This window comes from Zonotrichia albicollis, chromosome Z (assembly GCF_047830755.1).
Source record: "Zonotrichia albicollis isolate bZonAlb1 chromosome Z, bZonAlb1.hap1, whole genome shotgun sequence".
Taxonomy (NCBI): Eukaryota; Metazoa; Chordata; class Aves; order Passeriformes; family Passerellidae; genus Zonotrichia; species Zonotrichia albicollis.
The window spans coordinates 60,781,537-60,793,811 of record NC_133860.1 but is presented as its reverse complement, the minus strand read 5'-3'; the positions used below and the strand labels follow the sequence as shown (position 1 = coordinate 60,793,811).

General features: G+C 38.1%; 1 long non-coding RNA gene across 1 annotated transcript; it reads left to right on the top strand.

Annotated features, from left to right (window-relative positions):
- The first annotated feature begins 5,991 nt into the window (after positions 1–5,991).
- On the top strand, positions 5,992–11,912 carry LOC141727220 (uncharacterized). Its single transcript, XR_012578267.1, has 3 exons — positions 5,992–6,089; positions 6,543–6,634; positions 9,829–11,912. It is a non-coding gene; the product is annotated as an uncharacterized LOC141727220 (long non-coding RNA).
- The last annotated feature ends 363 nt before the right edge of the window (positions 11,913–12,275 follow it).

Here is a 12,275-nt window from a genome sequence, read left to right as displayed (position 1 = left end):
CAACAAGTCTCTGAAAGCATGCTGCTTTCTAAGATGGTGCTAAGATGGAATCTCTACAAGTCTGATGGAGGACAAAGTCAGAATTCACAATGACCTTGGCAGACAAAAAACACAGTCTCAAAAAAAAAAAAAAAAACAAAAAAGAAAGAGAAGATGCAGTTCAGTTAGTTTATTGTACCACTCTGTACCTTGGGGGGAATAACCATTTTCACAAACAGGAAAAAAACAGATGGCAAAGAACTGACAAGGTAATAGATCTTCAAGACAGATCCCAGCAACTATAATAGAATGTGAATTGCAGGTGAATGAGCAGTGAGATACTACTAGAAAAAAAAATCTTTTTTTAAGTCAAATATTAGACAAAAATTTAAATGGCAAAAACATTATCAGACACCATAATTTTCCCATTCTACTGAGCACTACTAAAACTAGAGTTAAAGTCTAATGCCCAGTTTTATATACTGCCCTTCAAAAAAATCATGTGTATCAAATTGGACACAATCCAGAGTAGAGAAAAAAGAATGATGAGGCAACTGCAAAACACAAACAATTAAGTAAGATTGAAGTAATTGGGTTTGTTTAGTCTAAAGTTTAAAAGATTACATTAGCCAGGGGTGCTGAAGGGTGGAGAAGGACAAGGCTTGAGAGAAAATGATGACAGTCTTTAAATATTTAAGAGGCTTCTTCAAATGGGAAGGAAAAAAATCGTATACACTCTAGTCTTTGGTGCCAACAACAACAACCAAAAAAAAAGCTTCTGTTGCAATAAGAGAAACTGAAATTAAATTTCCTGGAAAAGAATTTATAAAGTTAAAAGAGGAAAGTACTACAACAACTATCAAAAGGATAGGATTTCTAACTGAAAAACTACAGCTTTTGAAACAACAAATGAAACCAATACTTGTCTAGAGTAAATGAACTTCTTTAGTCCTTTACAGCCTTCTTTTCTCTCACCATGATCATCTGTGCTACATAGATAATCTCTTGTAGCCTCAAAAACTGACTTCACTAGAGTTCTGAGCCTGTCATTTATTTGCAAGTATTTAGCTACTTCTTATGCCCTTAGGTCAATTACATTTTTAAAAATCATTAAAAATGTAATAAAAGAAATGCAATATATCTTTCTGAAGAAAATAGGAGCATCAGCTAATTAAGTCAATGCTTAAGACATCTACTTTTATTCCCTTTGCCTATGCAGTTATCACAAATTGCATGCTATGCTCAGTCTGTAATGAGATTTGTAAAAAGGTACATTTCTCAGGGTGATTTGACATGTGAACATATAAAACATAGCCTCTTACTTTGACATACTAGCCCCCTCAAAAGTTCATGCCTCAGTAAGTCTTTCATCATAAATGAATTCTCAATCCGCTCCCATCCCTCCAGAAAACAAAAAACAAAACAAAACAAAAAAACACCAAAAAACAACTTTGTATGGAAAAAACCACCTTTCTGACATTTTTAATGCATAACTCTTTCCTGAGACAGATTATTATTTACTCCTGTATCAAGAAAATTTGCAGTGGTATTCTTCATATCCGGTGTCATGTAATGACAAAGTTCAAGGAATACAGAAGACATTACTGGCTTGCAAAATTTTTATGACAGCCACCAAACACAAATCTTTTATCTGTTCCTTAACAGTGACATGCTGGATGGAAAATAAAGAAAAGAAGTCTCAAGCGTCCAATAAATCTTTTATAGCGAGTCAACCAAGTCACCTTGGCAAGAACTGAGGAGATCAGAGCTCTATTGCTGATTCTGACAGCAATCAAACTATCTTGATCAATATCCTTCACAGCCCTGCTTTTCTTTTTGTATTTGTGTGAGGCAGATTACACAAATCCATTGGAATATTTTTTCTACTGGTATGTAAAGTGACACAAATCAGGTTAGTTTTGACTTCAGCCAGACATTGCAATAAGGCCTGAATAATTAATAATTAATTGAATAATTAATTTTATGGGATACAGAGATCCTTGTGAAGATATATAAGTAGTGATCTCCAGTGGATACCAAAAATTGACAGCACTGACCATTCTTTAAATCAAAAACAACAGGAAAATGTCAACATGGCTAAACTGCATGACAAGCAGAAAGAAAGAATTATTGACTAGTGTTCACAAGAACCTATAGGGCTTCTGGATTAAATATTGATAATTCTTTCTACAGACAAACACAGTCATAACTATTTTTTCAGAAGATGGTAATAGATCAATACTTATTTTATAGATACTTGTTATGCTAATCTGTTTACCATCATATTCATTAAGGAATATATATTTATCAGCCATACAGGAATGCACTACTTAGTAATACTCAGTATATATGATATGTTCTATATTTAATTTATAAATTTCTTCTTTTGTAAAGCTATTTGAAAAAAAAAAAAGGACAAAAAAAGAAAAATAAAAGAACCTAGTTGCCAGCAACTTTCAGCCGTGATTCACCCCTTGTTAAGGAGGGAAAACGCAAATAGTCATTGGGAAAGACAGAACAGCAGCTTCAGGATCTGACAGACTGAATAAAACTCCCACTGAAACTGGGAGCTTGCACAAACTTATAAAAGACAAGGAATTCCACATTAAAGCTTAAACTCTTTTGCCACTAGTAATCATGTGAAATTGTTTCAACAAGACATAGCCTGTGACACAGAACAACACACAATTTTTGATTATGCCCTTAAGTTTGTTTGTACACTTGTCTTAATTCTGAAGGGGATCATTGCTTATTCTTAAGTTTCTGAGGCTAAGGAACTGAACAGGTTTAGAGTATCCACTGCATAACTTCTCTTTGGAGCCTTCCACTTCAATCTGGTCTGTTGGCTTCAGGGCATACAGAGACATGTTCACTGTTCTTTGAATAATGACTTTGACCATCACAAGTAGAGTCAATAGAAATAAGATCATCATCTTTCACAGCTGCAGGCTTAGAGCAAATGCTGCTTTTTCAGCCATCCCTGTGTTCTCTTATCCTCAAGAAGCCAAATAAGGTCAGAACTGATAAAATAAGAATAGCTGCCTTCCTCTTGCAGCCACCAACTCGTGAAGGCTATACCAACCCAAAGGATTCATAAGATGACAAAGAAATAATTGGAGGCTTTTTTTTCTGGAGGAAGAAAATTATACTTTAAAAAATTATAGTAAGATATTCTTACATTTTTTTAAAAAGTAATTTTTCATTTTTTGGGAAGTTATTTATTTTCAGTGCTTACTTTAGTCCTTTTTTACATTCAGATTGAGGAAGAAATTACATATAGAGGCTTGGGAGTTGGGTCAATGAGATTGAAAAATTCCTGCTAGGCTGGAGGAAGTAAGGGCTCCATTTTGAGTTTTATCTCCTTTAATTCGATGTTTTGTGATGAATTCATAATACATTATTTTTCTAATTCCTTCATGCACTTTTTTTGCCCCTAGTTCTGCAGCTAAATTACAGTTTCGGTGAATACATATTAGTCAGGACCAGAGCCACCCCCACTCACTCTAGGTGGTTTCAATTCAATAGTTCAATTCCAAGTGCCACTCACTAAAAGGTCAGGATAATAAGGTGCATCTAGATAATCTAAGAGATATAAGTATTAGATCCTAAAGACTTGATTTCTACTCTATTCTTATAATTTATTTGTATAATATTGTAGGTTTTCTGAACATTTAAAAGTTACATGGTTCTGTTGTGTCTTCAAGGTACAGGAAAGTGATTGGTATTCTCTGTCTTTGTAACAGCCCTAATTGTGACTTTTACTGTAACTAATATGATTGTTATCCTACTTATTTCAATTAGCATTGCTTCTAATTATTATTTTTTATTGCTTCTAACAGTATTATTATTTGACTGCAGTTGTCAGATAAATCATCCAAAAAGTGCTTGTGAAGGAAGGAAAAGGCAAAGAGGAAACAGAATTTCACTCTGGACCATACAGTATTTGGAGATCCCTTGGAAAAAGCTTTTGATTTAGTGTGGATTCTTTGCTTCTTTTTTTACCTCTGCCAGGGACAGGATTGAAGGCCCTCAAGATGATAGTTCATGTTCAGACTCCAGTGTTTATTGTTTCTTATCTATGCTACAGCCTCACAGATGTGAGTTCTGCAGTCTTTCATTAGAAGGCACAAAATGGCCAACTATCTCTTGTTACAAGGTCTTTTAAGACTAAACTATCCAATTAAGAACTGACACCTAGATTATTTTCCCTTTTAACCCAAAAACTGATCCCTCAAAGCCCGCAATGCGGACTTTTCAGTCCAATCACAAAACACCACCCAAATCCATGAAGAAGAAGGAAGAAGAAGGTGAAGAAGAACAACATGCCTCTGCCATAAAACCTCCATCTTGCTTCATATTTATTTCTATATTCTAAAACCCCAAACTCTAAGTTTTCCACCCTGTGGTATTAGACACTTCTAACCATAATCCCCATATTATTAATAAATTTTGGAAGCCTTTTCCACAGCCTCAAGTCAAAGGCAGTGCTCTCTTGAGAGTCTATGCCTCTCAGCACAGAAAGTTTAAAAATTCTCAGCATCCAGGGTTCCAACAATTTAGTATTTGTACAACAGAATCTGCTCACAACATACCTCTGCAAGACACTCACCCCGAGTCTTCATAAATCATGTTCCCCGTTATGTACAGCATGGAAGATGAAAAGAAGCTTCCTTGCTAATCTAAATAGTGGAGGAAATGTCCAAAGCTCCATGAGACAAAAACAGCTAAGTGGCCTTTTCTGCTTGAAAGTTTGCTGCATGCTGAGTACCTACAACTCTGGAAACACAGCCATAATGTCTGTGATTAAACTAAAAGCAAAAAAAGGAAGCAAAAGCCAGCTGAAGACACTGAGAACCTTCTGCTGGGTGATAGAGACATGCACAGTCTAAAATATTCCAGCCTTCAGAAGCCAAAAACTGCACGCAGGCCAGCGTGGAGAAATGTTACATGTTGACAGAGCACAGTTCTTCAGATTTCATCTCAACCCTGCTAAGCAACTGAGATCTGTAATGCAGGCTGAATGGATACATTTCATCTAAAGGAGAATAGCACACTTGTGAATAGAGGCGTTTAAGCCGGAATAATGAAATTCATGGGCTATTTCCATTATATCTGTGTGTGCTCTGGAAGCTGTTGCTTATCAATACCCTCATCAGACTTACTCCACCTTAAAAATAAACATCAAAATCTACTTGGCAGAAGTAAACACATGCTGATATCTTTGAATTTAAACTGTAAGCCAAGAACTAAATATGAACATTAAGCAGTTTTCATTAAGTTGTCTATTTAGAGTACTTTGTGAACAATTCAACAACCCTAGTATTAAAACTCTCTAATAGATCATGCTTCAGTTGTAGCTTTTTTCAGCTACTCATCACAGTTCTTTGGACCATTTCATTTAACAACTCAGCTGTACTCAGCTCACTTTTTAATTTCTCATCAAGCTCCTTCTGTGTTTCTATTCTTGCCCTCAGTTTACAACAAAATTAATTTTCTGTTCTAATTGCAGGAAATTTAGCATTTCTCTTACAAGCATTAGTATTTCTGCATTATAATTAGCAAAAAGCACACAGGACTAAAGACCAGACAAGATATTTCGAAAGTCTCACGAATCTGCAATGTTGTGTTTTCATTGGCCTCTCTAAACCATCTGAGCCAACAGTGAGATATTTTAATGGATATTAAAAGAGGAGTCAGGTCTCAGATGTAGCACTAGATTTTATCTTGTTTAGTATTCAGGCCTAGGTTTAAAGCCTAATCAGCATCAGGATTTGTGTTTGGCTTCAGCAGAATCAAAACTTTACAATGGTACTTTGAAGTTTTGCAGTTAAACTTGTGGTTTAGCACTGTGAAAATCTCAGCTCTGTTCTGCTCAGCTCAATTCCTGTCTGAGCTCCAGCAAGCCCCTGAGCTGCCCTCCACCTTGGCACACCGCCTGGTTTGAAACAGAGTCTGCCTTGTTTGTTCAGTACAAATTCCTGAAACCCAAGATTCCCACTGTGTGTTTTCTATCACAAGGGGACCCTGATGTTGGTTGAAGCCTTATAAATCTAAAAAAAATGCATATACTCCTGAGCAGTGAAATCTTACAGACATGCTGTCCTTGTAAGGTATTAGCTTAGAGTCGTAAATGGAAAAAGACATCTCTCTGAGTTTAGGTAGAAGTAGAAATAGAGTGTACAAGTGACTATGCAAGAGATATGAATCCTTCAATTCAACTAAAATTAGGAAGGGGACTTACCTCTTAAGTTCCCAGTTTAGAATATTTCTATTTTAAAATGCAATTTTTCAGTACTATTGTTAACTAAGACAAGGAACCGCACTTCTGTCTTATAAATATCACTTGAAGTGTGTGTTACTAACTTGGAAAAAAAAAAAGGGGAAATGGAAAAAGGAAAAAAAAAACAACCCAGATGTTTTAATTTTATAGTGTTAAATGTAGGTTTGGGAGGAGGAAAAGCTATAGCCTCGTTGATTATGTTTTTAAGGCACCATATGTAAATGATTATAGCAACATATCCTGAAGACCATATCCTCATTAAAAAACTGTTCTCTGCTTTTAGCCTGTTTCAGGTTTAGAGAACCAACAATTTCCTCTACAGCTGATAAAGCCATGGTTTCAGGATATGAAGAATGAAAATATTCACTCAAAAAGGTAATGTATATAAATTCTTCATGTTGGAATTAATTAAAATTATAAAGTAAGAGGAGGAAGTTGATAGTAAAAGCAATTCCTTGAAGCTAGCGCTGAAATTCAGACTTTGTCACTCCACTAAGTCAGTAAAAACTTTCTGATACACTTAAAGAAAAATATACTCTCTGAAATTTGAAAGACTATCAAAAGGGGAAATAATCCCAATACACCAGGAAGCAGATCCTCAACTTTTGTGGATCATCTGTAAACCTCTTCAGTACTGCCATCTCCACTACAAAAGTGGAGAAAACGTCTAAGTAAGGTTAATCAACTCAGCCAAGGCTGAGAAGTGTTACATGGAGTCCTAGGTTGGAGCCAAACACATGACACAACACAGCAAACAGCAATTGAGTTTAATGTGGCTGCCCCTTTTATAGGGACTTTGGATTTCCCAGGCTCAGATACTTGATTGTTTGGGACCTCTCTCCACTCTCTGCTCAGTGGTGTATCAGGGTTGGCCGGGGTCTTTGCTGGGGTTTGAATCCAACCTATCTCCACCTTATCTGGGGACTTGTTTTCTCCTAGGTTGGTTGCTTCAGACCAGCTGCAATACAACAGAGAAGATGCAGAAATAGACTTTATGGCATCTAATTATCTGCCAGCTCATCTATACATTTGATGTTATATCACATTAGTCAAAAAATTGCCTGAGACCACTGACCTTGACAGAAAACACTAAAGTTCTCGAGAAACAGCCTTCACACTGCTCTTAGGTATCTTGAGGATGCCATGGCAAGAACTTTAGGCACTAGAATTTCATGCCAACAAGTTAGACTTGTGACAATAATGATAAAAATGTAGATGGTTACTGTTCAGGTTAGCTGAAAAAATTAGCTCAAGTACATGATGTTTACCTCAGCTTTACTCTCCAGGCTGTTAATTCTATAAGTTTTCCTTGGCAGATAGCCTGGAGAAGCACAGGGCTCAGTTCCCACAGCAAATTAATGTCTCTATGATACATTTGTGGGGATGTTACTGGAGTATCTCAACCAAGCAGTTGAGAAAACCACCTCACAGGTAAAAGAATAGCTCTAGTTTTCAGCACTACAGAAGATGCTGTGCTGCACACAATGCTGACTGAGTCATTTCTAGGAAATCAAAGCCAGAATATCTGGCACCATAAATAGCAGCTCAACAGAAGCTCACACAGCATCAAACATCTTTCAGTGGTAGCCTCAATCCTGACTAAAACTTTTGCACAGTACCAAGCCACCGTAACTGAAAAGGGGTATGCTCCTCAATAAGGCAATATGGAAAAACCTATAGGAAACTTTGCGAAAAGATAAAGCGTATGAAAAGTCTAACAAGAGTTGGAATTAGATTAAATTTGTGGCAAACCATTCTTTGTGTCACAGGGGATCATCAGTAAAGGATCTTGATATCAGGGATCTGTATGCTGCTGATTGAAGGAAATGATAATTGGAGTAGTTGAACTACTCCAATCCGTCTAAGAAAAATTCAAGTGCTAGAAAAAATCCAAGAGCAGACCCATCACGGAGTTGCCATCTCAGAGTTCCTTGGGCTAAGGTTCAACTGACTTCTCTATTGCATAAAGCTTCTGATGAACATGACAAAAGTCACCTAGGAAATAAGATAGCCAACAAGGCATCTGTGAACTGTGACCATGACTGTTTTTGCACGGTTACATGGTGGCAATAAATCATTACATCAATGTAGTCACTAGTCAACTTCGTACCTACTTTGCAGCAGCATTTCAAATCTCAGCTTAAGTTTTAACACTCCAACAGGTAAATGGAAATGTTCAGGCCTTTTTCACAAACCATTTTTTTGCATGATTCCTAAGTCTATTATCTGTGACACAACAAGACTGTAAATGTAATTCCAAATGGTGAAGAACTGAAAAGGTTAGAGAATATTTGCAAATCTAAATTTTAAGCTCAATTAAATGAATTGGTTCATTGGGCTTTATTACTAACAAACACCTAAATACAAATTTGCTTGTGCAGGCAAACAAATTTAAAAGGCAATAAAAAAAAAAGAGGAGAAATAAAAACTTATGACTGCACATTAAACAACTTCCTCCCAGTCAAAAACAAGGATGGAAATTACTCTGCAGTTCTTTGCACAGTTTCACTGGCCCTAATTTTTAATTAGTCAGTTTATGCTTAAGCCACAGTATCTCCTTCCAACTAATATAGCACTATGTCTGAAATGTTAAGAGTGCCATTTCCTGTTGCTACTCCAAGGTGCAATAGGATTTTTGATAGAAAAATATCAAGATGAATTAGAAAGTCAATCACTTACCAAGTAAACTCACAAAAGACCTTCTCCACCTGCCTACATACATGGATTAATTTTTATTTGCTTTGCTGTTCCTATTTTTCTTGTACATGCATAGAGACTACACTAAATGCAATCTAGCCTTTCTCATTGCAAACCCTGTAAAGAGGCAAACTTCCGAGGTGAGAGAAAAAAACAAACTTGAGAAGTTTTGAGACCACTTTTAAAAATGTTAAAACTGTTTCAGAATTTTATTTCCAACTTATTGAGAAAGGTATTAAAAGAAAAAAAAAGTTACAAAACTATGCCCAAGTCAATTTGCTAATCTGTGATATATCTAATCTTTGTTTCTCTCTGTGTTACCTAGTTATGTAAATTAATACAGGCAGATCTGACTTTCATGATATTTTCTGTTCAGATAAGACAAACCCCTTATTGGAAGCTAAACATTTTCAGTACTCACTTATAGAAGACTGGGGGAGGAAGAATAGTAGATTAATTGTAACAGTGAAGGTGCACTGGGTGCACTGGCACAGAAGGTGCTTGAGGCTGACTGAGCCCTCTGATCTTGACAGCACAAGTGGGAGTTATTAACCCTCTCAGTCTCTGGATAATCTCCTCATAGTAAGGCACATGTCATCACCTGCATGTATGTTTCAGAAGTCTGCTTGAAAATTCTAGAACTTGAGGGCAAAGGCACTGTGTATGGACTGGGGATGAGGAACATTACATTTAGACTAGGATGGTTTTCAAATTTCTGCAACCTCCCTAGGAAGTCTGAAATATCAGAGTGAGAAATATCAAACTAAGGATGATTGCGTTTCTCCTGAATTTGTATCCAGTTGTAATGAAGCTTTCAGAGGCGCCTTCAGGAAGAAGCCCAGGATTCAAAATTGCCTGTTTTGATCTTCCAGTTTCCTTCCAGAGGTCACAGTCAGGAGCCCTCATCCATGAAGGCTTTGGCAACGACAGAGGAATACCTCTGAGAAGATATTCTTTGCAAAACTGTATGTGCCTTTCAAAAACCTTACACAGTCTCAGCTTCACTGCCTTGAGAAACAGCTCAGGTGTCCCTCAAGACTGCACAGAAATGTTAGTTATACAAACACCTGGCCAGATTCTTCTGTGAATGAAACTGCACTGAAGGCAAAAAAGAGAACAATTTAATTGCTTGTCTGCTAACAGGAAAGGAAGGCTACAAAGAGAAGAGGAGGCTGGATAGTGATAGCTTTATTTTTTCAATGAACAAAAGCAGAACAAGCCTTCTGGCCTCTGAGCTTCTGAGTGTTTTCCAAGGTACAGAGATCTCAGTGAGAGGAGAACAGGTGAAATAAAGAGCCTACAGGACAGAAAACCAATGAAAGTAATTTAATTTGTTAAAAAATTCTGCAGATCCATCATTTTATATTAAAACAAGTTCTTTTGAAATGTAAAAGGAGAAATCAGGAGAAAAGAAGGCATTTAAATTGAATTAAGCTACCAAAAGAGTATGAAAACCATGAAAGATGGCATAGCTCAGAAAACTCTGCAGGAGGAGTCTGTCAAACTGCCATGATGAACGGGAACAGAACTTTGTCTCTTGGTTCCGAATATATGATCCATCATAATCCTGGCCTGTCACCCGGTAAGGTCAAGAGTCTCTGCTAATTTTCTACCCCTCTTGGCTTCTAACATGAGTTTCTTGAATCGATGCTGTGTTTACCGAGGCACAAATGATAACCATCAAAACATCTTCATTCTGATAGGCTCATGTGTGTGATATGGAAGCCTAATTTGCTGGAAGTAAAGCTGTATAAAAGCTAACATTTAATAAAGTTCTCTTAGCTACATATAGACTATTAATACATTGTGGCTTCTGGGAAAGTGCAATCTAAAAAATAACAAAATGGGCTCTGCTCAAAAAGGAACAAAATGCTCATAATTCAAACAGGGGATAAGTTGTTGCAAGATATAAAAAATAATAATTTTGAACCTAAGTGTTCCAGCTGATTGCAATCTTGTATTAAACAGCTTTACATGGTGTATTGGGTTTTTGTGGCAAATCTTTTGTAGGAGGGGGGCTATAGAGGTGGCTTCTGTGAGAAGTTTCCAGAAGCTTCCCCTGTGTCCAAGACGGACCCATCACTGGCCAAAGTCAAGCCCCTCAGCAATGTTGGCAGTGCCTCTGGAACAATGCACTTGAAGGGGGAAAAGCGTGTGCAGCAGCGGTCACAGCCAGAGAACAGAGGAGTGAGTGAGCACACATGACAGCAAGAGCCCTGCAGACACCAAGGCCTGTGAGCAGGAGGGCAGGAGGCGCTCCAGGGGCTGGAGCTGGCATTCCCCTGCAGCCCCTGGTACAGACCAGGGCGAAGCAGCTGTGCCCCTGCAGCCCGTGTGGTTCCACAGCAGAGCTGAGATCCACCTGCAGCACATGGAGGACCCCCCTCTGGAGAAGATAAACGTGCCTGAAGGAGACCGTGACCCTGTGGGAAACCTGTGCTGGAGCCGGCTCTTGGCAGGACCCACGAAGAGAGGAGCCCAGACTGGAGCAGCTTTGCTGGCAGGACTTGTGACCCCACAGGAGACCCACTGCAGAGCACCCTGATCCTGAAGGATGGTACGCTGTGGAAGGGATTCAGACTGGAGCAATTTGTGGAGGACTGCAGCCTGTGGGAGCAGCTCACACTGGAGAAGTTCATGGAAGACTGTCTCCTGTGGGAGACACACTTGCTCCCACACTGGAGCAAGGGAAGACTGTGAAGAATCCTTCCCCTGATGAGGGAAGAGCAGCAGAGACAATGTGTGATGAGCTGACTACCACCCCCATTGCCTACCCCCTGCGTCAAGGTAGAGAAAAGCATGAGTGAAGCTGAATCTGGGAAGAAGGGAAGGGTGGGGAGAAGGTGCTTTAAGACTTAGTTTGTACTTCTCATTATCCTCTGATTTGATTTGACATGAAATAAACTAATTTCTCCAAGTTCACTCTGTTTTGCCCCAATGGTAATTGGTGAGTATCCCTCCCTGTCCTTATCTCAATCCACAAGCCTTTGGCTCTATTTTCTCTACCCTGTCCAGCCAAGGAGCACAGGGATAGAGTGGGCTGGTGACTAGCCAGGGTGAACCCACTACATACATGACAAAATAATGTTAAAACAGACAACTTAGTATTATTTTAAATAAGTAAATCAGCTGCTCGACAGTAGCAGGTACATCAGAGAACTAAATAACAATGGTATTTTTAATTTATAAAATCATTTATGTTCCAGAGGGTCTCAAAACAATTGGGGAGATTAGTTCATTACAGGAGCTCCAAGGAAACCTCATATACCCTTCATAAATAGCCACAAAGAAAACAGATCATAAGCAATTTCTGTGTATT